The sequence below is a fragment of the Podarcis gaigeae genome, assembly GCF_964106915.1.
Source record: "Podarcis gaigeae genome assembly, chromosome: 5".
NCBI lineage: Eukaryota > Metazoa > Chordata > Lepidosauria > Squamata > Lacertidae > Podarcis > Podarcis gaigeae.
The window spans coordinates 3,842,931-3,867,873 of record NC_139681.1 but is presented as its reverse complement, the minus strand read 5'-3'; the positions used below and the strand labels follow the sequence as shown (position 1 = coordinate 3,867,873).

At 43.1% G+C, this 24,943-nt stretch overlaps 2 long non-coding RNA genes across 3 annotated transcripts; one reads left to right on the top strand and one right to left on the bottom strand.

Moving 5' to 3' along the window:
* Positions 1–441: 441 nt before the first annotated feature.
* LOC310844677 lies at positions 442–11,819 on the bottom strand. Its single transcript, XR_014564242.1, has 3 exons — positions 11,745–11,819; positions 2,613–2,760; positions 442–1,203 (listed from the first exon to the last, which is right to left on the bottom strand). It is a non-coding gene; the product is annotated as an uncharacterized lncRNA (long non-coding RNA).
* A 116-nt stretch (positions 11,820–11,935) lies between these two features.
* On the top strand, positions 11,936–21,355 carry LOC310844667. 2 transcript variants are annotated; one of them, XR_014564226.1, is made up of 3 exons: positions 11,936–11,991; positions 13,922–14,059; positions 21,181–21,355. It is a non-coding gene; the product is annotated as an uncharacterized lncRNA (long non-coding RNA). The 2 variants fall into 2 exon arrangements; XR_014564227.1 differs by having other exon boundaries at positions 11,951–11,991; positions 13,885–14,059.
* The last annotated feature ends 3,588 nt before the right edge of the window (positions 21,356–24,943 follow it).

Genomic DNA, 24,943 nt, shown 5'->3' with positions numbered 1-24,943 from the left:
ATAATATTTTTAGACAAATCACTGAGGTCTCAGTCCATCATACTTAAGAACCATAGTTGATTGTCTAAAATGCTGCTGTGCTTCTTCTGAAAACTGGAGAAATACATATCTGCACTAGAGAGATTCACTGTCTCTGCCACAACTGGCAGAGAAGTATGGTGACAGTAAGCATTTTATGAGTCATTCCTCTAGACTAGATTGTTTTACATCTGACGCCACCCTCTGTGCAGTAGCGTTCTGTCGCCTCAATTGCATTAAGTATTGCAATATAAAGAAACAATTTCTGGAAGAACTACAATGGCATTCTTATTTTTTCACACTATATTAGGAACTGAAAAGGATGTGTGCCTGCAATACATAAAAATAAGGATGAACATAATCTGAAAGAGTGTCAAGAAATGCATACTTTATTTGGATTTCATTCTTAGCTCAGCTACTGTAGGTTGGCTCCTGAACAGTAATTATCTGGAAAAGATTACATGTATTTAAAATAACTAATTTGCATACAAACAAGGTCATCTATCAAACCAATAAGCACGGACTACAAAATACCGGCAAAGTTATGAAATAGAACCTCCAGGGAAATTTCAGCTCTTATCTTACTCTCCAATGGAGGAAACTATGAAACAAATAAGAATTGCAACTTGCATAAATGAGATCACCCATATTCTGTTTTCAGAGTCTTTGATAAATATTTTTGTCCTGAATACTTTTTTGAAAAAAAGTCAAAGTGATGAAATTAATCTTTAGGGACATAATTACCATGACTCTTTCCTGCCAACTTCATGTTGCTCTGTTGTGAAATAGTTTTCATATGAAAAGCTATTTATTTTCACAAAGCAGTCAACATATTCATTTACATTTGCAGTGCTGGGCCACAATAGTTTTTCTCTGAGAGGTTATTAGTTTTTGGAAATCTTCATTGTTCGCAAAATATTCTGCATTTGTACAATTGCACAGACAAGGAAAATTACAAGCAGGTCTAAGCCAGTATTGGAACTGAAAATTTGATCAAGTAATTCTAGAGAGAGGCCCAAACAATTTGTGAGGAATAGCTTAGTCAGAAAGACAAGGCAGAAATAGATGTTACGCTTAACACAGAGCTGTCTTGTCTTTTCTTTCTCAAATTCTTACCCCTTTCCCCAAAACAGTTGTGCTGTGACCATACATTTCTCTGTCCTGATTCCACTTCATTGGTAGCTTCTGGTGATGCAGAAAGATGCAGAGAGTGAGACTGAGTTTTACAGGCGGAGGACAAAACAGTCATTTGCAGCCAGCTGCTGCAAGTCAAGCAAACTGTCCAGTTCTACCCTAATTGGTCTGCCCACGAGCAGAAATCTCTTTTCCCAACCCACAGCAGAAGTTTCCAGCAAAAAATCCATCTGCTTATTCAAATTTCATCCAATTCAGTTTGCAGCAACATTCCTTCAGTGCTGTCAACCGCTCACTTCAATTAACAGTTCCAGATGCTGTCACATATGCATGTTTAAAAACCTGGTTCTGTGAGAACAGGGCTCGATTTTCATAATTAAATGTATTAGAAATAAGCCTTCAACAAGCTTCCAGCTGGAAAGAAACATAGTTAATGGTCCAATCATATCGCCTTTGGTGCATGGTAAAGAGAGGAAGGGTTGTGACGAATATTTTTTTCTGTTTTCATCAGCATTTTATACCTTCTTTAAAGACTGTCTACCCGCTACACCACTGATGCAGCTCTTTAAAACAATAAAAATACTGATAAGCAAAAGACTATCTTTTGAAATTCACACGTCCCCAATTTTTTTGATGCATGTTGTCAACCCCCAAAATGTATGGATAGGGGAAATTGCTTTCGGATATGCATCTATTAGAACTCTTCGTGAGAATGCATACAGTTTTTCACGCCAACTCTTTTTTCCCTTTCTTTTTCTTTGTGATTGGAAAAATGAGAAACCAAGAAAACTGTCAGATTCATGCACCCCTAGTACAAACTTACTCCCCCAAAACATTTAAAGAATGTCTGCATATGGCTTAAGTGATGTGTAAATCTACTAGGCCTAACTTTCTCTGGATTAATGTTGATGCTTTGCTAGACCTTTAAAGCAGCTCAGAGCATAAGCGATTGCCCTACATTATATTGGACCATTGGTCCATCTCATTCAGTCTTGTCAACAGCAGCTTTTCTCAGCCTCGGATCCCCAGATATTGTTGGACTACAACTGCTATCATTCCTAGCTAGCAGGACCAGTGGTCAGGGATGATAGGAGTTGTAGTCCAACAACATCTGGGGATCCGTGGCTGAGAAAGGCTGGTCCACACTGACGAGAAGTGGCTCTCTAGGATTTCAGACTGGAGTCTCTCCCAGCCCTATCCAGAGATGATGGACCCCTTGCAAGCACAGCAGGTCCTCTCTCCCTGAGCTGCAGTTTCCCCCCTTCAAATTCTATCTTCACTGTCAGAGGCTGCATGCCAGCTGCAGGTTGGCCACTGTGAGAACAGGATACCACCCCATACATCGTGTTTTTTTCTCATGAGAGCATGGCAGCCATTTTGGGCGCCATGCTCTCTCGTGATCTTGCCCCGAAAAAGCACTTTTCCTGGGACTGTGATGTATTGTGGGTCATGTGACTCACATGGGAATGCAGCCACAGAAGGTGGGGTCCTGGTTTAGGGCCACATCATATTGGAGGGTATGGGATGCTGGACTAGATGGGCCATCGGCCTGATTCAGAAGACTCTTCTTATGTTCTTCAATGTTAGGATCTGAAAATCAAGTTCTTCCTGTGAAGGGAAGCAGGAACTTGAAATGTCTAATTATAGTTCTATGAACTTCACACCAGACCATGCGATTCTGTGGAAAGGCTATAGTTAAGCAAAACAAAAAACAAAAACAAAAACGAAAATGAAATAAAACCCAGAGAACTGTGGGATTCACTGCAGCCAAAAGCAACAACAACATTATGTCTCATGAGCAGATGTCGTTTCTGTTTTGTACCTCCTAATTTTCTCCTTATTTCTTTTGGATTTCACCATCTGCATTTTAAAACACATAGGGAATGAAAAGAGCAATAGACCAAAGAAATGAATATATTTTCCAGTTGGCTGCCTATAGCAGGATATGACTGACTCATAGAATTTTAGTGTCACCCACAGGTTTTTAATGGGTATTTCTGGAAGATGGCAGGGAAGGCAACAAGTCAACTATTGATCAGCACCAGTGTTATGAAAGGCATATGGCTAAACAGTGACAGGTGTGAAATGAATGACCTGGTTGCATTAACGCAATTCTTTGTAGGGCTGAAATGTTTCAAAGATTAATCTGTTTACAGTAATTATTGAAAATATTTCGATTACAAAGGTTTTGATTATAAATTGAACAGTAGGTTTTTTTTTAAAAAAAGGAATTGTCTTTTTTTTTTTTAAAGGTACGTATGACAAGGGGGTCTGTCCATGGTTATGGTTAGACTGTTTGGGCTAGGGCTCTGCTCAAATCCCCACTCAACCATGGCACTCACCCTGTGAGTTTGGGCCAGTCACCCTCTCACAACCTGGCCTGCCTCACCAAATTGTTCTGAGGACAAAGTAGTGAGGTGGATAACCGTAATGTATTGCCATGAGCCCCTTGGAGGCCAGTCAATAAGATAAATAAATAACTAAATTGCTGAACAGACATTCCTCATAGAGGCAGGGATTTATCTTCTCAGGTGGTACCTGATCTATGATTTGTGCTGATGCGCAAGGAAGCTTCGCTCCTGCAGCGTTCAGTGCAACCCCTAGGCAGAATGTTTTTCTCTTTGGAAGAATGAGTTTAGCCATATGGAACTTTGTGTGGATGCAATCAATTAAATCAAATATCGTTTTCAGCTATGATCATCTCAGTTCTGGTCCTTTGGTTCAAGCATTTGAGCCTGTGGTCATAAATTTCAAAATGATTTTTATCTCAGTGACTGTACTTTTTTTGGGGGGGGGGGAGTCACCTCTCCCTGCCAGAACAAAGTGCAGTAACCTTCTCCTGGTATCCGTTATGTGTGTGGGCCCAATAACAAAGCAAACGAGCTAAGCTATGGGGGACGTACTCCTCTTCTTTGCAAGAATAGTTGTTGTTTTTTCAAAAGGGTGTTCTCAGGACATGGAGGCTGTGTGCTCTGCTGTGCTGTGCTCTGTTGGTGCTGTGGTGGTAGAAATGCTCTGCAGGTGAGGAGCCCCCACAAAAAATGGGGGGTCGAGGAGGGTCATTTGTGCGGGAGTAAGAAATGCCCCTGTTTTCATCTGAGAAATATTGGAAGGTATGCTTTTACTTCCCCCACAAAAAGCCCTTGGCTCAATTTATCTGCCATTTGGAAGACATGATCCACTCCACAGCAGCTCTGGCATCAGTAAATGTCATTCTACTTTGATCAAATGTGGGGAAGTGTGCAAAGCATTGGAAGACACAAGACCTACCCACTCTGGAAGAATGGCAGATGCAAGTAATGGACTACATGGAAATGGCGGAAATGACTGGCAGAATCCGAGACCAGGGAGAAGAGTCGGTGGAAGAAGATTGGAGGAAATTTAAAATTTATTTACAGAAACATTGTAAAATTTTTGAATGTTGATGACATTCAAATGAACCAAAGAGGTTCTAGCAACAAGGTCAAAAATAAGATTGGATTGATAATTGATAAATTAATTGGATATGAATTTGTGGAATTAATTTTTAAAAGGGATACAAAAAAGGGAGATGTGAGGAAGTCAGGAAAATAAGTGAATCAAAGAGGAGAAATTAAAAAGAGGGATTTTTGTGTTTTCTTTTTAGTGTGTTTTTTCTTCTGCTTTTCTCTATTTTTTATAAGCTAAATGTTTGTATTTTGTGTATTTTGTAACTTTATATTTTGTGTATGTGTTTTTTCTTTTTTGTTTGTTTGTTGTTATTCCTAAAACTTAATAAAATATTAATAAAAAAAAAAGTGGGGAAGCGGCAGCTGTTTTTAGGTTTCCCATTATAGTAAATTAGTACCAACTTACTTTCATTTTATACAGAGCAGCCCAGAACCTGAAATGGAGATTGGAGTGAAGAGAGCACATAGCAACTCAGAAACGGACAGGAATTTTGTAAAATGCAAGAGTAATCTTCAGGCCCATGCACACCCCTAGCAACTACTGTGTTATGAAAGACTTGTGGGACTTGGCAAAATGGGGGCAATGGTACAACTCAAATGATCCTAAAGAACAATCTAGAACTTTATCATCTCATGTTTCCACAGTGATTGATCCAAACATACTCCTCTGATTTTGTATCTAGAGGCGTTGTTATATGAAGAGGAGTTGTTAAATGCTTCTGCCCAGAGGTCTAATTAAGCCCAGTACAGGTCACAGTTTGGCCTGCCAGGCCATTCCTACAAATGCCAACTGCTCCCTCCCACCTGATGTGATATATGACATTAGTTGTGGGGCACACGATACATATTAAAGAGGATCAATCGCTGAAAGCACATCTTCAAAGGAGCTTGCTGTAACTGCCCATCAACTGCTAAGTGTGGACAGCAACCTTCTTTTAATTACCATAGGTGTCCATCACCTGGCATCATTATGCCACCAGGTGACTGACAGATGAGTAGTCCTGCCCACCATTGAAGCTGGCCCACGGGGGCTGAGTGGTTTTGGAATCTAGCCCACCAGCCAGATCCAGTTCCCTAACAACTCTACCATAAAGATATACAAGAATCAGTGTGTGTGTGTGTGTGTGTGTGTGTGTGTGTGTGTGTGTATTTCTGTGGTGGTGTGGTTGGGCTTGGTATGGCTGCTTTAAAATATGTTACATGAAGTGGCACTATCCGAAGGACTTTCAGTCTGTTTCTGTTGGGATAGCACTCAGTTTAAAGAATGAAAACCAGAATTTAGGATCTTCAGGTGGTGGCTGTGACCAGGAATGCTTTTGTATAGCTTAGGATGCTGTTTTTTGATTATTTGATTATTTCTAAAAAAAAATTAAGTGTTAGATGGCTTGGGCATTTTTTGAAAATAGAAACATGGTTGAGTAGCAACTACAGAGTCACAGTTTACAATTCACACAGTTTCTGAAACACAAGTCCAAAATGTAGGCAGATTGCTATTAAGTACATCCTTTGCCCAAATGAGCAGCATCAGTTCATCAGATTAGGTGTTCTAGTGAGCTTCATTATGAACCCCAAAATTTGGGATCCCCTCCAAACTGGTGCCAAGGTTTTGCAGCTGTTTTGCAGAGAAAGCCCTGTGTTTTTCAGTGCCCCACAAACTGAGCAATTGACACGGGTATCGCCCAAAACCCCAGTTATCCATTTCACAACTTTGAACTTTGGCATTAACTTAGAAGCCCAGCTTGATGTATTCCTTGATGTGTTTTCTGCAAAACTATTGTCAAACTTTGGTTGCAAAACACTGCAAAACTTTTGCCAAATTTGGGTTCTGGTTTGGAGTAAATCGGACAATGTTGGATTTGGGGGTGTTAAATACAAATCTTGGTTTAATATATCAATTACTCAGTTTGCGGGGTACTGCAGAATGTGGGGTTCTCTCTGCAAAATGCTGCAAAACTTTCGAAGGGGACCCCAAATTTTGGAGTTTGCAGTTAATGAGGCTGTTCTAGTAAATGCATTATTTTATGACTGTTTACCAAATAGCTATGAATATGAAACAATTTACAGATAGACCCCGTATATGCATATATGAAACAAAAATGTGAGCTAAAGAATATATTCACTGCATAATGAAAATGCAAAGGATAGCAAGGCCCAAGGCATAGCATAAGAGAGGAAATGGAAGAATAATATGCACTTTAACTGCCAAAACATCTGAATTGGATGGTAATTGCTTAAAACCTTGTATTTAATTAGCACCCTGGGTGCTTCTGAGCCAGCTGTATCCATATGTTTGCAAGTTAGTAGCTGAATTACAGTTCTAATTACCATATTCTATACATAAACTGATATTAGGGCCCTGACAGATGACAAACAAGTATAGGGTTGCTTCTCTGTCTCCAAGGCCCTTGGCTTTTCCTCTGCGCTTCACAACCAGACGATTCTGAACAAGGCACGTTTTTGCTTCCGTTAACAGCTGTGCAAAGTTTCCTTGACATCCCAACAACACCAAAGTACATAGTTCACTTTGGCCCGTGGTCAGGTCCTCCCTTCAGCAACTCAGGAAGGCCGTTATAGGAAGACACCTTACGAGGAGAGGAAATGCCCCTGTGGCTCTGGGCAGCAGCAAACAACGGAGCGTGCCCTTCTTCACTGCCAGTATTATATAGACATTTGAATTAGGCTTATCCAACCCATCTTATATAAGTTTCCTGGGCGTTCAGAACAACACAACATGTCCCTATTAATAGAGGATGAGAGCCCAGAAGTCATATATTCAGTCGCCAAACTATCCTAAATATCTTTGCAGAAGCTTACGAAAAGATTGGCCTATCACTTAACATGCAAAAAACCAAAGCGCTGCACCAACAAGTACAAAATAACCCCTCTGCAGCACCACAAATCCAACTCAATGGTGCAACGTTGGAAAATGTCAATCACTTCTCCTACCTAGGCAGAAATCCAGCATCGCCTGAGCTCTGCGAGTGCAGCTTTCTCCCTATTGAAGTGCAGAGTGTTTGAGGAGCGGGACATTTGCAGAGAAACCAAACTGCTTGTTTACAAAGCTATTGTACTACCAACCTTACTATATGCTTGTGAAACATGGACCACGTATAAACGCCATCTCCAACTCCTCAAAAGATTCCACCAACAGTGTCTCCGAAAAATTTTACACATCACTTGGGAAAATAGGCAAACTAATATCAGTGTACTGGAAAGAAGCAAAGATCACCAGTGTCGAAGCAATGATTCTTCAACATCAACTTCGTTGGACTGGCCATGTTGTGTGGATGCCTGATGCTCATCTTCCAAAGCAACTACTCTATTCCGAACTTAAAAATGGAAAGCGTAATGCTGGTGGTCAAACAAAATAGGTTTAAAGACTGTCTCAAGGAAAATCTTTAAAAATGTAGTATAAACACTGACAAATGGGAAACACTGGCCTGCGAGTGCTCCAGTTGGAGAACAGCCTTGACCAAAGGTGTCATGGGCTTTGAAGACACTTGAACTCAGGACGCAAGGGCGAAATGTGCTAGGAGGAAGGCATCCACACCATGATCAACTCCCTCCCAGAAACCAGTGTCACCACTGTGGAAGGACATGTGAATCCAGAATTGGCCTCCACAGTCACTTATGGACTCATTGTTAAAACCGTGTTTATGGAAGACAATCTTACTCGGCTATGAGTGATCGCCAAAGAAGAAGAAGAAGAAGATACATGATAGATAGATATAGATAGATAGATAGATAGATAGATAGATAGATAGATAGATAGAAAGAAATTTCTATCAAATTTGATAGAAATTCTATGGAATTTGATAAAATCAATTTTGATAACATCACTGACTCTTGCTGTGGTCATAATGAATCATAAAATTATAAATTCAAGAGTTGAAAGGGACCCTGAGGATCATCTAGTCCAACCCCCTGAAATGCAGGAATAGGCAGGTCTCCCATATGGGGCTCGAACCTGCAGCCTTGGTATTATCAGCAGCACGCTCTATCCAACTGAGCTGTGAGTCACAGAACAGGTTGCATCTTTCACACCAATGAGTTGAAGGTGACAGAGGAGTTCGCGGTGATGGATTTGCAACCCCCGGCTTGGAAATATACTGAACTACTTCCCCCAATTTGGGAAGTAGCTCAGGGTTTTTCTGAGCCTGCCTAAAGTTGCCATCTTTACATTTGCCCATCCATTTCAGCTGCTGTCATTTGTCCTCAATGTCACGTTCTTTCAGCAGGGAAAGTGCAGCAGCGGGAGCACTAAATGGGTTGCATCTCTGTGCCTGCAGTGTCCCAGTTGCCCCACTTCCTTCCTGATGGTCATCACAGCGTCAGTGCTGGTGGAGGGGGCAGAAATGTTTCGGGGAAAAGAAAATTAAACTTTGTGTTAAACAGTACTTATGCCAAAAGATTCTGCAGACTTTACCCCCAAAATAGAAAACTCTCCTTTGTTTTGAATGCGTGCTTCAAGCAAGACTTGCTCTCTGGAGCCATAACTAAAACAATCTCTGTCAGTCCTAGTCCCTTTTTCAGGAAGGTAGAAGGGCGAGAAGGTTATATGTCTGGGAACAGAAGTGCAAACAGAAGGAATCTTTCTCTTATCCTGTGAAGTAAACGTCACACTCTTGACAAAATAAATGATAAATCATTAGCGAATCAGCTTCCATGCATTATGAAACACCAGCAAGGTTGGTCTTTAAAAAGTCAGTCCTTGACATATGACTTGGGCATCATTAGCCTTGTTTTCAAGGGGTGAGGAGAGACAGGCCTGTCAGTCCTAGGGCTGAAGATAGACTGTAATTCATTTTGCCTTATACCAGCAGTTTATACCAGTATAAACACTGTGAACGTTGCAAGTAGACAGTCAGCTCTAGGGGCTGGGGAGGAGGCAACACGAGAGTGGACTGGAGGTTGTGGCATCCCAAAATAATGGGATTAGACTTCTGAAGGAAATGTAGTGGAAACATTTACAGAAGGTCTAAGTCTGCAAAGTTAGGGAGACAGATAGACTGGGAATTCGGCTGAGAAGTGCAGTATTTGGTGGTGCTGATGGTCTATCTACACAGCCAGATAAAGCCAAAATCCTACTGGTGTCCAGGCACAAATTAACCTGAAAGTAAATATAACAAGGACTGTTGCTCAGTAAAGCAAACCAATCACGCAGCATGATATGGTGACAAACACATTTTTGATAAAAGTGTCCCTTACAAAGATGTTCAGAACTCCTACTAAAGTGTGGGACAAGCCATCTGTGGCCCCTGCCCTCTTCCTGCTGCAATTCCTCACCTCCTTCCTAAGTTTCTGTTAAGTTGTGGGTGAACATATCAGACGACACAGTGATTCTTCAAACAGCTCTTGTTTATTCAGAGGCCAGAACAGAACTGAACTGAAGGGCTCAGTCAGCCTGCTTATATAGAGCTCCAGTACAACGTTACTGTAGCAACTTTCTAAAACTATCCCATCACTCAACGTCACTTTCGATCCTTCATTTGCATAACTATCTACAGTATCCCCCTGCTGGCCCAGGGTGAGAACTTCAGTACATAACAGCTTCCATGTGGGGCACTTAGTGCTCTCTGCTCCAGGGGTCCAGGGCTATATTTTGGAAGAAGAAGAAGAAGAAGAAGAAGAAGAAGAAGAAGAAGAAGAAGAAGAAGAAGAAGAAATTCCTATGCCCCACAAATAACCAGAGATGTGTTTTAATTAAAAGCACACATTCTACTCATGTAGAAACACCAGGCAGGCCCCACAAATAACCCAGAGATGCATTTTAAATAAAAGGACACATTCTACTCATGCAAAAACATGCTGATCCCCGGACCATCCGTGGGCCGGATTGAGAAGGTGATTGGGCTGCATCCGGACACCGGGCCTTAGGTTGCCTACCCATGCTCTGCTCATCATAGCATTTAAGAAAGAGGAGCAGGCATGCAGAATTCCTTCATCATCAGACTGTCAACAAAGGGGATTGCAGATCCATATAAAGCAACAGAAGTTAACATCCATAGAAATCAGATCCCCGAAAAACCTTATGAAGCATAGACCAAGGGTGGGGAATGGGACCATCCCCCGCCAGTCTCCTGACATCAGGTGATTTGACACCTACTGTCACCTCCTTTGAGGATGCACTTTCCATGCTAGCCAGGTGAACACAGTGGGAACACATCTTCAAAGAAGCTTAGCAGCTCATCGGTAGCTACAGGGAGCCCCTTTGAAGTCTCTGCAGAGGGGGAAAGGCTCCTAACACCGGAGCATTTTGCAGAAAGCTGTTTGTATTAAAAGTGCTTCTTCCAGGGCTTTGAATACAAACTGCTTCCTTTAGAAAGAAAAAAGAAATACTGGAAACTCAACCCAGTTGAGAGATCCATTATAAGCTAAGCAGAGTCCTCTGCCAGGTTTGAGGAAACAGAGGGACAATCTGAAAAGGTAGCCAAGGCACCTTCAAAGTTACTCTGGCCCTGGACATCTTACTGAGGATGACTGGCACCTGCACAAGGGAAAGGGAGTCTCTTTCCCCCACGCCAAGGGTTGCATTCCCTCAGGAGAAGTGGCCAGGAGCTGCAGACTAGTGGGCAGGAAGGCAGCTTCAAAAGACCCAGCATCTCTGAAATCAAGAAGGGAGGGTGTCACCCATTACTGTTTTTTGTGTGGTTGTTGTGACTGCTGTCTGGACCGATACTTTTTTATTCACTCTAAAATCCCCCATTCACTGCTTGAATTTTGCTACTCTTATCTATAGAATAGGCTAGTTAAAAGGCCTCATCCTGTGTCAGGGCCTGCCATAACACGAGGCAACTTGAAGGGGCTGCATCAAGTGGCGGAGAACAACAGCAGGAGGCTGCGAGGACGGAGCCTGCCTTCCCTCAGGTGCAGTGGAAGACAGTGTCCCCTCTTCAGTCTGGAAATGAGAGGGGGTGTCATCTTGACCTCTGCCTCAGGCAGCAAAACGCCTTGAGCCAGCCCAGACCTGCATCCAGGCTGCAGCCCTGCAAAAGCTGAAGAGAGGGAGAAATACTTTCCTTTTGAAAAGAAACCTAATTTGAACGGGATGTTAGAACCATTGCTTCTTTTGTCAAAACCTGTCATTTCCTTTCTCCTTTTCTCACATTATGGAAAGTGGGGCTTATTTTCCTATCTCCAAGTGGAAACAAAGATTCTCCTTACTGTATTTAGTTTTGTGGCTTCGTGCTGCACCCTTCAAGCTAAATGCAAAAGGGCTGACTATAATGAGCTCCTCACTTGCCGTTACCTGAAGACCATAATTGCTACTTCCTTAGAACAGGAATGAAAGCTTTTCATTGACCATGGCTCGGTTGCTGTGGCAACGGGCTTTGCTGTTTACCACCTCACAATGTGACATAGAGAAAGAGGGTAAGAAAATGCCCTCCCTTGCTTCAAGAAGCGATAGCAGGTATGTGCATTTTCTGCTCTCCAATTTGCAGATGGTTTCTAAAAGAGGATCAAAATGTGCTCCCTTTCCTAATGGCCCTCTTAAGGAAGAAGACGCACTTGTCAGACGAACAAAGCCTGATCTTTCTCAATGCCACCTCCAGTCATTCCGCTCAAGTAGTTGTTGTCGACCACTCAACCTTTTATTTTTTATTAACCTAGATATGCAATAGAAAGCGTGATGCCAGGTCAGGCCAGCTACAAAAAGTTTATTAACAAATAAGGATCACAGTGTTGCTCCTGAGTATAACTAAATACTACAGTGACCAGGGCCGGATTTAGGTTTGATGAGGCCAGAAGCTCCTGAAGGTAATGGGGCCCTTTATATGTCCAGCTGTCCTTTGTCAACAACAAATTGCCGCTGTTTTTTTTGTGTTGAATATATGCTATATGAAAATGAGCAAACCAGAGATATTTTAGGGAGCAGGCTAGCAGGCGGGGCCCCATTACTTACATCATAGGAGCCTACACAACACAAAACACTGTTGCTGTTATGTAGGTTTTATTTTATTTGTTTTTTATCTTATATTTTGGAAATGTACATCCAGGGGTTTTTTTCTTTAAAATTTTGGGGACCCCCAAGAGTGTGAAGCCCTAAGCTATAGCTTGTTTTTTGTTGTTGTTTAGTCGTTTAGTCGTGTCTGACTCTTCGTGACCCCCTGGACCAGAGCACGCCAGGCACTCCTGCCTTCCACTGCCTCTCGCAGTTTGGTCAAACTCATGCTGGTAGCTTCGAGAACACTGTCCAACCATCTCGTCCTCTGTCGTCCCCTTCTCCTTGTGCCCTCCATCTTTCCCAACATCAGGGTCTTTTCCAGGGAGTCTTCTCTTCTCATGAGGTGGCCAAAGTATTGGAGCCTCAGCTTCAGGATCTGTCCTTCCAGTGAGCACTCAGGGCTGATTTCCTTAAGGGTGGATAGGCTTGATCTTAAATCTGGCACTCACAGTGACTGACATATGCACTGGATATATAACTCAAGGTACTTTGATCAAAATTATGAGAGCCTCCGATTGAAAACAGCAGAAACTGATCAAAGTACCTTGAGTTATATATCCAGTGCATATGTCAGTCACTGTGAGTGCCAGATTTAAGATCAACGTACCCACGTTTCAAGGGGGTGGAGGTGGAAATACAATGCCCAATGCCAAGTACTCGGATCGCACACTGCCACACAAAAGCAGGGTTGTCAGAGGGGAGAGATTGCCAGCTGTCGTGCTTTCACTGGCCCCAGGTGGCAATGGCTAGCGGCCATGCTGAGGGGGGCCCAGGCCAGGGTTGGCAGAGGCCTGTAGGTGGCACTGTGCCAAAGGCCAACTCAAACCTGGCAATGGGAAAAGCTGCCCCTCTGCCCTGGGCAAGTGCCCACCTCTCTCCCCATTCCTGTTTCTTGTATGTCATGTTTCACTGGATTGCAAGCTTTCAAGCAAGCAGTGCTTTTAATGGGCTTTTGATTTTGGTACAGTGTCTAGCATAAAATATTTAACCTGCGCCACCATCATCATCATGAGCAAAATACAACAAACACCATGTTAGCACAGCAAAGGAGCACATGCCAGCATGTTTCAGTCAATTGCCGCCAAATGCTTGGGCAAATATCTGGGACTGAACGATAAGTAAGTTAATGCCAGATGAACAGTTTGGGCAAGGGAGTCCCAAGAACTCTTCCCGGGAGCCAGCTGTCTTGTCTCAAAAGGCACATTTTATTTTTGAGAGTATGAGTTGTAAGCGTGATGGGAAGTTCCCCCTACAAAATTTAAAAAACTGCATTTTCTATACTTTATAATAGACATCACTACAAAAAAATCACCATGCATTGAAAGAAACTGGAGAGTCAGATTTTTCTTTTCTTTTCAGAGCTTAACATTGCTAAGTTGAGCCTTAAATATTTCAGTGTGGCATTTTGAACTGACAAACATGGAAATGTGAAACCTGCGTGACAAGTAGCACCTGATTACCTCCTGCTGTGTCCTATGTTCAAAAAAGAAGCAGAAAAAAGAAACGAAATGAAAACAAGATGCTCCTCTAGAAGGTAATAGAAGTACATAATCTTTGCTTTGTGTTAAGGGCAGTTTAAAATCACAGGCCTTGTATTTTGAACTATAACTCCCATTACCCCTAGGATAGCATAGCCAGTAGTCAGGAATGATGGGAGTTATAGTCCAAAACATTTGACCAGCACCAAGCTGTGGGAGGCATAGGCGCTGGGTCATGTGGTGGGAGGAGGTCGCAGCTGTGAGTAGACCCAGTGGGGCTGCAGGTACACCCAAGAGTCCCAGGTACTATAGAAGTCCTAGAAGGGTAGTGGGTGATGTGATGGGGGAGATCCCCAGGAAAGACTGGTGAGGAAAAGCCACCCCTCCAACCCCAAATCCTGTTGGTGAGAGTTGGCCTATGCCCCACCCCCACACACCTCTGCGCATACAGTGATGATCTTGCCATTAACTTGCAAAGATGAAGGCATAGATCCATGTGAAAACTTTACACAGTTTTTGATCTTTCTCCCCAAATCACTGTGATTGGGGTGGAGGGGAAATCATTCACTGTGACTGAAAGCTAGATCTCAGTTTCTTGATTCTTCCCCAACCAAATTGGCCTCTCTCCAAGGTTGGGGGATGCGTTTTTTCACAGGCAAAGGCACAGAGGCACTCAGAAACTGAAAAAGTCCCTGATCAGCCTTGAGACAACTTTTGAATGACACAATCTGACCTGGAAACATGAGAACCTTCCCTGATTCATCCCAATTTGCCTTGTGATTTGGAGTGCCCACAAAATCAGTACCAAGCCCTAATATATGTATAAAACCAGGACAGAACAGAAAACAACATGCCACAGCCTATTAACATGCCGGTTATGGAAAATATTCATGACTCAATAGTGCATACAATTGGATTGACTTTAAAGCTACAGAGAGAAAAGCATTTTGAAATTTACATTTGGATTATCTGCACTTAGACAAATTCTCTTTGCAGCAATATTTCTGTCAGAAACAAATGGGGGAGACACTGATGCTATTGTCATATTGCCGTGAAATCTAAGTAGAGCTTTTGCTAAGTCAAACCTAATGCACATTACTTTCTATGTCACACAGAGAGAGAGAGAGAGCGCTGAATGGGAAAGATGACTTGCAAATTTATTTCCAACAAAATAGACCTGGAATGTGTCCCAGAGCTCAGCACATGCAAGATGACTAATGATGTAGCACTCCTAACAGATACTACAGTATTAGTTTTGAAAGCCACCTACAGCGCTGGTAGTTTCAAACAGCTTGTGATATACATAACAAGACACGCAGACGTGAGTTAGATTCACTAAGGCATTCCCTATAAACAGAAACATGGGATGAACCTTTACATATAATTTCTCCATTACTTCTGTTACAGAAATTATGGGGGGCAGGGCACATCTTTAAAGTTAAATGTTACAAATATTATGCCTGAATGTATCCTTTCAACTTGACAGCTCAGGGAAGTTACCTAGCTTTAAAAATAATATAAAATCAACCCCTTTGCCAGTTTCCTCCATTCCAAAGCTATTTTCCCCTTGAAAAAGGACTCCAGGAAGTGCCCAGAGGTGACAATTGCTGGGCTCATTGTTAGCCAAGGGAAGCCAAATGTCATCACCTGACTTGCCTCAGGCTCCAGACATGCAAAGGAACCTCTATTGTACTTTTGGGTGGTGGGTACTTAAGACATATTTGTCTATGCTAATCTTATACCTGAGTCTTGCCCTGCCATGTCTGCTTATGCTAATCTTTTACCAAGGACTTGTCTGGACATGTTTGCCAAGGTTAAACTAGTGTAACCCCTGTCTACCCCTCCCCTTTTGTGACATGTCAGTGATGTGTCAGTGATGTAGCAATGATGCTGTATGAACTGTATTCTGGGATATGGTGGGAAAGTTTTAAACATCTTTGTCACCCCATCCTCTGGGTTCAAAATTCCTCTTTGAACCTGTTGCGCAATAAACTTTGGTCTACAAGCTATTTGCTCCGGTTGGTGGCTGGACTCCTTCCTTTATTCCCCAGGGACCCGCGGGCTCTGCCCGACGAGCTGGGTGACTGAGCAGCCTCACACCTAGATTTTTCCATAACACTTCCCTCACAGGACTCTCAGATTGGATAGCATGAATTTATAGTATTCATTGATGGGCTGGGGGACACAGGATGGGTTGAGGTCTCAATAGCAGTCACATGCTGCCAGAATAACATAGGAACTGGGCAAATATCTCCGCATAAGGAATTCCTCTAAGTGTTCACCAGCCTGGAGTGGACATCTTATTTCTGAAGGAGAAGGTTGTCCTATACATTTCTATGTGCTTTGTATGATCTAACAGATGGCAGGGCTGCATTGAATATTCAGTACTCACTTTGGAAATAGAACATTTAGCACACAGAAAAATTGCCAAAAATTAGCAACAGGAATTCGCAGCCCACCAAATATTTGCAGTTCCAATGCTACTTGACATTAATTTTGTTCCCCTGGCTGTGACTGCAGTGCAGTGAGGGCAGAGGCACAGAACTGCCCTCCCCCTGCCCCTGGCATCATTGCAGTTTGCCCAGACAGGACTGGAGCAGGGGATCAGCAGGGGCAGGGCTAGGTGGGTGCCTTGGTTCCTCATCCTCCTGGGAAGAAAGGGCCACACAGAGTGCTACAGGGCTCTGTCCTGGATCCGTTGTTGTTCAATGTCTTTATAAACGACTTGGATGAAGGAATTGAGGGGATGTCCCCACTAAATGCTAGAAATTGGGAAATGATCAGATTTTGATTCTTTGGAGTATTGAAGTGAAGACTGGAGACCAGGCTAAGCTTTCTTTCCAAGCCAGGGCTTCACCTTGGATAGAGGCATGAACATAACAAAAAGGTGTTGATGGCCCATCTAAGAGGAATCTTGGGTCTGGGCAGACAGAGGTTGCCAGGGTAACTGGGAGTGAGGGGACAGGAAAAGAGCATCTTTAGCAAGGTGTGCTGGGAAGAAGAAGCAGAAGAACAAAGAATGAGATCCTTCTTGGGCAGGCTTGGACTCCAGGGCTGCACTGCTGTGGGGAACAAGCCCCTCTTGAGATGACCATGCTGTAAGATCAGGACTCCCTCCATACAGACTGAAGGTGAAAATTGGTGAATAAATCATATTTTATAAAGCTACAACAGGGTGATGGCCTGGGACTCAGGCTCGGACTCGGAGCCAGAGGAGTCTCAGTCCACACCAGATCCTTTGCCTCAGGTGGCAGCTAAACCTAGTCTGGGGCCTGATTCTGAAGAGCCCCAGTCTGCACAGGTTCCTCTGCAACAACACCAGCTGGGCTGAGTCAGGGGCCTGAGCCTGTACTGGCTCCAGATGCAGGGATGACCTTGTTGTCTCCAGCTGGGCAATCACTTACAGCTGCTCCAGTACCAGTTGGGTCAGGAGAGGCTGAGGCGGCCTCTGGGTCTAGTAACCCACCGACATCTCCCAAGCTGCAGAGGCTGAGAGAAGGAGAGACCTGAGTACTCGCAGGAGGAGTGCTCGCCTTCGGGCAAGACAGGGAGGTGAGTCACTGGGGGATCAGGACCAGCCGTTACCCCGACAGAGAGAAAAGGCTGCTGGACCCTGCCTCTGGTTGCGGGAGCAACATTGCTGTTTGCCAGAACCTGCCTGTGATCCTGTGTCTGACCTTGCCTTGTTTTCTGCCTCGTGTCCTGCCTTGGCCCTGCCGGACTGACTCCTAGCGGAACCCTTAGATTCAGGACCGGACCTGGACCGCGTTACTTGGGTTACCCCCCGGCCCAGCACAGACAGTCTCCACTGTGTCTTCAATTCTCCAAAGGAGCAAAAACCCTGGATGAGCACATGTAACTTCCTGTAATCTTGGTCCCCCTCAGCAGAGTGTGGGGGCAGTGCCCAACTTTTGTAACAATATACAAAATACAAATTCTAAAATTCTGGTCTTTGGTGGTGGTGTGGTGTGGGGGAAGTAAAATAATAAAAATAAAAAATGCACATTTGCATTTGCAGATAAAAGTTCCAAACTTGCAATGTCACTTTTCAGGAAAGTGAAACTAGCAAATATTTCACCCAAGCTGTTTAAGAAGCTCTGTCCTTTATTATTGTTAATGCACCAGCAAAGGTAGCCAGCAGTGAAAAGAGGCATCATTTGAAGGTTGTGCTGACTACATTAGAAGCAAGCATTAATTCTTTGCACTGCTGCATATTACAATATGGTTTCGGGTTGTGTTAGAAATGATGCAATATAAATGCAAGTTGTACAAGAGAGATTCAGCTTTATGCCTCATAAAGCAGACAGAATGGAAAATCAATATATCTTTATGCAAGTGATAGAGTTTAGAATTAATCACTGTACTTGGGTAAAGTAGCAGACCATTTTCCTAAGCAGAAGGAAGTCAGAGTAAGAAGGGCAAAGTAATTAACACTGAACAGGTATGGAGTGAGAGCGGAGTGGAAGATTTTTGCAGTTCATGACAGGTAGCTTTGGTGCCAGAAGTACAGCTGTCAGCAATCAAAAAATTGGTTTTCATAGAAAGCTTTGGTTCAGGGGGAAATGGTTTATAATTTGAGCAAAAATGTTCAATTTAAAACTTGGTAGCTAGAGCATAAGAAATTTATTCTAAAGTTATGATTATTTATATTTTTAAAAAATCCTTCACTGAGATTGTAAGCCAGGTTGCCATCTGTTGCCAACAATGTCATTTCATGCTTTGTATTCACAGAATCATAGAATTGGAAGGGACCCTGGGGATCATCTAGTCCAACCCCCTGCAATGCAGGAATATGCAGCTGCCCCATACGGAGATCTAACCTGCAACCGTTATGTTGTCAGCACCAGTGCTCTAACCAACTGAGCTATAGACAGTAAGTTCATTCTCTTGTGGCCTTAACTTTATAGTCATTTCCATTGATTGGCTGTATACTACTTATTTGTCTTACTAGTTATGCTAAATGAGAGGGTTGTGTAGTGAAACCGGCTTTTTCCCAAACTGATGGGTTATTTATTTATTTATTTATTTATTTATTTATTTATTTGCTTGCTTGCTTGCTTGCTTGCTTGCTTGCTTGCTTGCTTGCTTGCTAATCATAAGAAATAATCTTAGATGTACCCCTAACAATATAACGTGAGAATTGTCCACCAAAAGCGTGTGTTTTCAAGTGCCACTCCCTGTTTTGCTGTTGCTATTTTTAAAAATGTTTTGCACTATACTGCCCTGGAATCTTTGGATGAAGGGCGGTATACAAATTTAATAAATAATCCGATAGCTAATACTGCAAATCTGGGAGAGGTTCAGAAATGTTTGTGCAACTCTTTTGTGGGTATTTGGGGCTTTTCAGAGAAAAGTCATGTAAGATGGGACCTGACAGAGGTGGTAAATTCTACAAAACATTGAAGCTTGGGAGGACGGATGAAAGGAAGTACTTAATCATAGAATCATATAATTCTAGAGTTGAAAGTCATCTAGTCCAACCCCTGCAATGCAGGAATCACAGCTGAAGAAGAATCCATGGCAGATGGCCATCCAACCTCTGCTTAAAACCCTCCAAGGAAGGAGAGTCCACCACCTCCCGAGGGAGACCGTCCCACTGCTGAACAGCTCATGGTGTCAGAAAGGTCTTCTTCCAGTTGTGTAGTCTGAATCTCCTTTCTTGTAACTTGATTCCATTGGTTTGGGTCCTACTCTCTGGATCAGGAGAAAACAAGCTTGCTCCATCTTCTTCACACAATGCATAGCTAGTTGATGGCCTGTTGAAGGATAATGCCCATCAACAGACTAACTAATGATGGAATTCACTGCCGTGGAAATGGTGACATATGCCAACTCAGATGGCTCTAAACGGGATTAGACCAATTCACTGTATGTTCTGTCTCCATTGTCAGAGGCACCACTTCCTGGAAGTCACAAACAAGGAGAATGCTGCTGCCCTCAGGTCCTGTTCGGTCACTATGTGACCAGAATGCTGGACCAGATGGGCCTCCGGTCTGAGTCAGCAGGGCTCCCCTCACAGTGTGCAGAAGCTCACAGCTTCTAAATGAGCTATTCCTCTGTGTTAGCTTTTCCGATAATGAATAGCATTTAGTACCATTTTGACTTAATTACCCAAGCACTTGCAAACATTTATTAATTTAAGCTTTTTATTATTAATTGTGATGCACAATAACAAAAGGACTTATTACAGTAGAAAGGAAACAAACCATTAATGACCCACGGTATATAAAGATGTAATTCCAAAATGATTACTGTTTGCTTGCATCCTTTGGGAAGTGTCAGAAGAGATTGGTATATATACTGTAGACTATTTGCTGAAGGGTTGTCAGGAGGGAGAGTTTTAACCCTTTCCTAGTCCTCCTGCCTGGCTTCTCTCCCTCTGTTCCTCCCCCCATTCCCCAATTCACAGGTCATGGAGTGGCAGGGTGACTCTTGGGCCTCAATGCTTTGCTTCCAAAAGCCAAACACCCTGTGCCCTAAGGAGGAGCATGAACTGCACCACCAGCGCTACCCCCCAGAAAGTGAAAGCTGCATTTGCCTTGGGAAGTGGGGAAAGAAGCAAAGTTCTGCATTTCCCCCTTTCTTTTTCTCCTTCCCATAACAGAGCTCCCAGTTTGCAGGCGAAGCGTAGCTCTCTTCAGGAAGGAGAGGAGGAGGAGGGGAGGATAGACAATATCCTTCCCTCATACCATCCTTTGCAGGGCCCAATCTACTCAGTGTCTGGCAGTGGGAAGATTTGTTCCACCTAAAACATTATAATAATCCACATCACAAATTTAAAGCACATTCAATGCACATGACCTCTCCCAAAGAATGCTGGGAACTGTAGTTTCTTAAAGGTACTGGTGATTATAGCTGTGAGAAAGAAACTCCAGTTCCCAGTATTCTTTGAGGAAGCCATGTGCTTTAACTGTGTGTTGGCTGCACATTATGGTATGGCTCTGCCCCTTATCCTTAATGCAGCACTGTCTTTCCCCCATAAAAACAAATGACAGCAGCCCATTATATGGGCAAAAATCCCCCTGGTGATCCCAGTGTTTAAGATCTGGCCTCCTTTCCACTTCAGTGGCAGCTTTCCTTCTTGGTTCTTGTTCCCCAGAATTTCAGTGGGAGCCACTGAGAAGATAGTCAACCCCAAAACTTCTTGACTCAATCATAGACATGATTTCATTCTCAGGCTTCTTCCATCTGATAGGATGCTGGGAGAGTGAGGTGGAACATTGGGAGCCGGCTTTGAGAGAAATGAAGACACTAAGCAATTCTCTAAACCACACGAGCAAAATACCCACTGTATGTTGGCAGTACCTTTGTTTTTGGTTACAATCCTATTATAAAGGCGGGCATTATTCAGAGAGCTGTTTACCAATCCGATTATTTTCCTCTTCTGAAGTGCAACCATGCATTACCTCATATTTAACACTGTAAAAGTAAACAAGGGCTGTAAAGAGAAAGACAAAATGACAAGAGATACCTGATGCTTGAGAGCCAACCTAGGCTTACATGGTGGGGAGAGAGAGTTGTAGGGAGGGGCTCGTGTTAAAATTAAAATAACTGTGGGAAGCAGGAATTGGGAGTGGAGGAGAGGAAGCAAAGGAGAGTTGCTTAACGAGGGGACACCTCTATTTTCAGAGAGAGGACAGAGGCACAAAGCTTTTATACAATGGCCTTGTAGTTGCAACTGGGGTGGTTGTAACTGTGAGAACGTGTTTATGTAGACTTGGCGCTTGTTGTGCACGTGATGTGCTCGTTTCAGTGTCATGATACCTCTGAATTATTGGCATCCAGGTATGGTACTCAGTATCACAGACATGTACTGTGTGAGCAGAGAGACAGAGGATGTGGGCATAGGTGCATGATGTTCTGTGGGTCTTGACAGGTTCCCCAGGTGATGACACCCAGGTATCAGGAAGAGGCTTTTGAGGGAAGGTTGAAGCTGACATAACAACAGCTTGCCTGAGATTATGTAGTTGCTGACAAGGTGAGCTTGGTTTGGGAATTTCTGGGCTCCAGGAAAAGCCTACAAAAGCCCTAGATGTGGGCTTTCTAATAATCCAGTAAGAGGATTTAAGGACAAAACTGGAAATTGGCAAGAAGAGCAGCTAAAACTACTGAGGAACATCAAAACTCCTGCATGAGCCACATGCATCTTGGAATCACAACTGTACATGTACACACAAATTGTGGAAATAGGCTTGTGTGAATTCATATCTAGAAAATATATATATTCTAAGGATCTAAATTGCACTGCAGAATATAATGCAATATAGACTCGGCATGCTTGACATTATTTTATAAAAGCACAGATAATGGAGATTTAATGTACTGATTCTCCATGCTTTAGAGCCGTAATAAAATAATTTAATGCAGACTGAGAAAACAGTTTCCTGAGTGACTTACAAATATCAACAGCAAGACACTCCCTTTAATCAGATTTAGCATGTAAAGCAACTCCCAATCCCCTCTATTTGTCCCTCGCACCTGGTATTCAGAATATATGTTGCCTATTGGTTTATCTATATTTTATTTAAGACTCAGTTTGTATCCCATCATTCATCACTTTCTTGACGCCAGGACCTATGGATAGGGGGGATCTATTCAGCATTCTTGGATAAGACTTCACCAGCAAAAAGGGATATCCAAGAATATTGCAGTTTACATGAATATAGGCCCACAGCTAAGTGACAGGGGAGCAAGCAGGAGGCCTCAGGTTCATTCCACAACATCTACTTAGTTTAGTGTTTGTTTGTTTTTTAGTGGTTTTGGGAAGTCCTTTGCTCGGAAGGTGAGAGGACCATGGCTCACCAGAGGAGACAATGCTGGGCTGGATAGATCAATAAGCTGACAATATAAAGGAACTTATGTTGTGAGCAGCACATCCAACAAACTTATTTAACTGGAGTCAGAAGTCTCTTTGGCATCATCTTGATGAGGAAGAATAAAAAGTTGGGGACGCAGGTTAAGGCCACAGCTGAGCCCAAAATATTTCCAATTCCAACTGTCGAGCAAAGCCAGAAAAGAGATGGGCTTTAGGTTAAATAGATCCTTTTAAAGAAACTGATTGTTTACCACAGACTTGTATTCAGAAAAAAATATATTTGTGCTTTTCTGAGCCTCTGTCCCCTGCTGCTCTGAGGCAGGTGTTCAGATAGGAAATAATACAGGTTAGCGTTAAGAATACGGAGAGCTCCGTTTCACACACTTCCACCTCAGCGGGTGAGACGCATCACTATAATTATTGTTCAAACCATACAGAAATGCCTCTAAATAGCTTCTGAAAGCTTTTCGGTCATGAAAGTCTCCCTCCCACTCCTCTAACACATCACATAAGGGGAAAGAGGATAGATATGAAATATACTGTCTATGGAGAACACTGTCCTCCCTCACAAAGCAGCTTCACTTTTCTAGTCCATGCCTTTGTCTGCCAGATCAGTTGTTTTTACTACCTCGTCACATGTGGGAACCTCATTTTGTGTAATCCTGCACATACCTTGAAACAAGCCATTACGGACACAGCGGGGCTTAATTCTGAGCAAATATGCATATGACTAGGTTTGCTGGCCAATTTTCTATTGAAAACATACCCCAAAGCAAAACACAATGCTAAAATGTCTCACATATTATTATTTTTTGAACACTACAATAAGCTCAGTAGCATCTCTCCACAAAATACAGATATATCCTCCAACATGAATCACACATACAAAAGCAGGCAAACATGGAACTGGGCAGGAGTGGAAGAGGTCAGGGCTCCTGTACCTTTAATGCTTGTGAAAAAGAGAGAATTTCAGCAGATACAGCTTGGAGTGGGGCGTTGAAGGGGGGGGGGATTCCTTCTGAGGATTGTGCTTGTTGGTGCAAACATACAGTATACATAGAAAGGAGAATTTCTGGATGCCAAGATCTAAGTTTAAATCAAGTTCTCTTGGGTGAGAGAACCCCAACAGAGATTTAAAGTCACAAAATATGCAGCAAAGTGTGGAAATACAGGCTGGACAAAATATGTCCTTCCAGGAGAGTTCCAAAGTTTCTCATTTTCGCTAGCATGGGGAAAAGCCACACATTTGGTAAGCATACTTACACACTCTTCAAAGGTGTGGTGTATGTGCACACGCATCAGATAGAAATGTTGCACAGGTCGTAAAACCTAACTTAGTTACAAAGTGGTGAAAGTTCCTAGATTATTGGTTTGGAGGGAGGAAGAGAGTGAGAGCTTGAGCGGGAATTTGTGTGGGCAGATTGTAAGTTCATGAGGAGGAGAAATTTATCACAGGATACAGGCAGAGGGTAGGGTTGGGCTGAGAGAGTGAGTTTTGGTGTGGGCAGGGGGTGGGTCACAGAGAGCAAGAGAGGGGGGTTGCATTGCAATGGCCTGCTACGGTGGACTCTCTGGTTTTGTGTGGGCGGGGGGGGGAGGTTTTGTGTGGGCGGGGAGGGAGACAGGGGTTTTGCAGGGGCCTGGTCCGGTGTGGGAGAAGGGTTTTTTGTATGGGCAGAGGTGGATTGAATGGGCAGAGGGGGTTCTGGTTCCCTTCTGTCTGGTGGAGAGCTTTGAAGTAATTTCTGCACCAGGTAAAGTGATTTTTAGCCCCCAAATTCCCCATCAACCTGTCCTGTATTTTGCCTAACCTGTCCTTTATTTTGCCCAACCAAAGGTGGCAACCCTAATCCAGTTACATTAGTCTAGGGTTGCCACATCAGTTAGTAAGGCCCAAGGACATGGAGAAGGTATTTGGTTTGGTCTGGGTGACCAAAGTATGCTTGATTGCATAGTTGATCTGGTTGTACTTAGTATGCGATAAGTGCAACATAAGCAAATCCAGTCCCATTTACTGTAAGATTAGGCATTTATGGATAAGTGCATGTCAAATAAGCTACCCACCTTCTCTGGGACTCACTGTTTTCTGTGTAGCTTGACTTTGGAGTCTCTCTCTCCCCCTGTC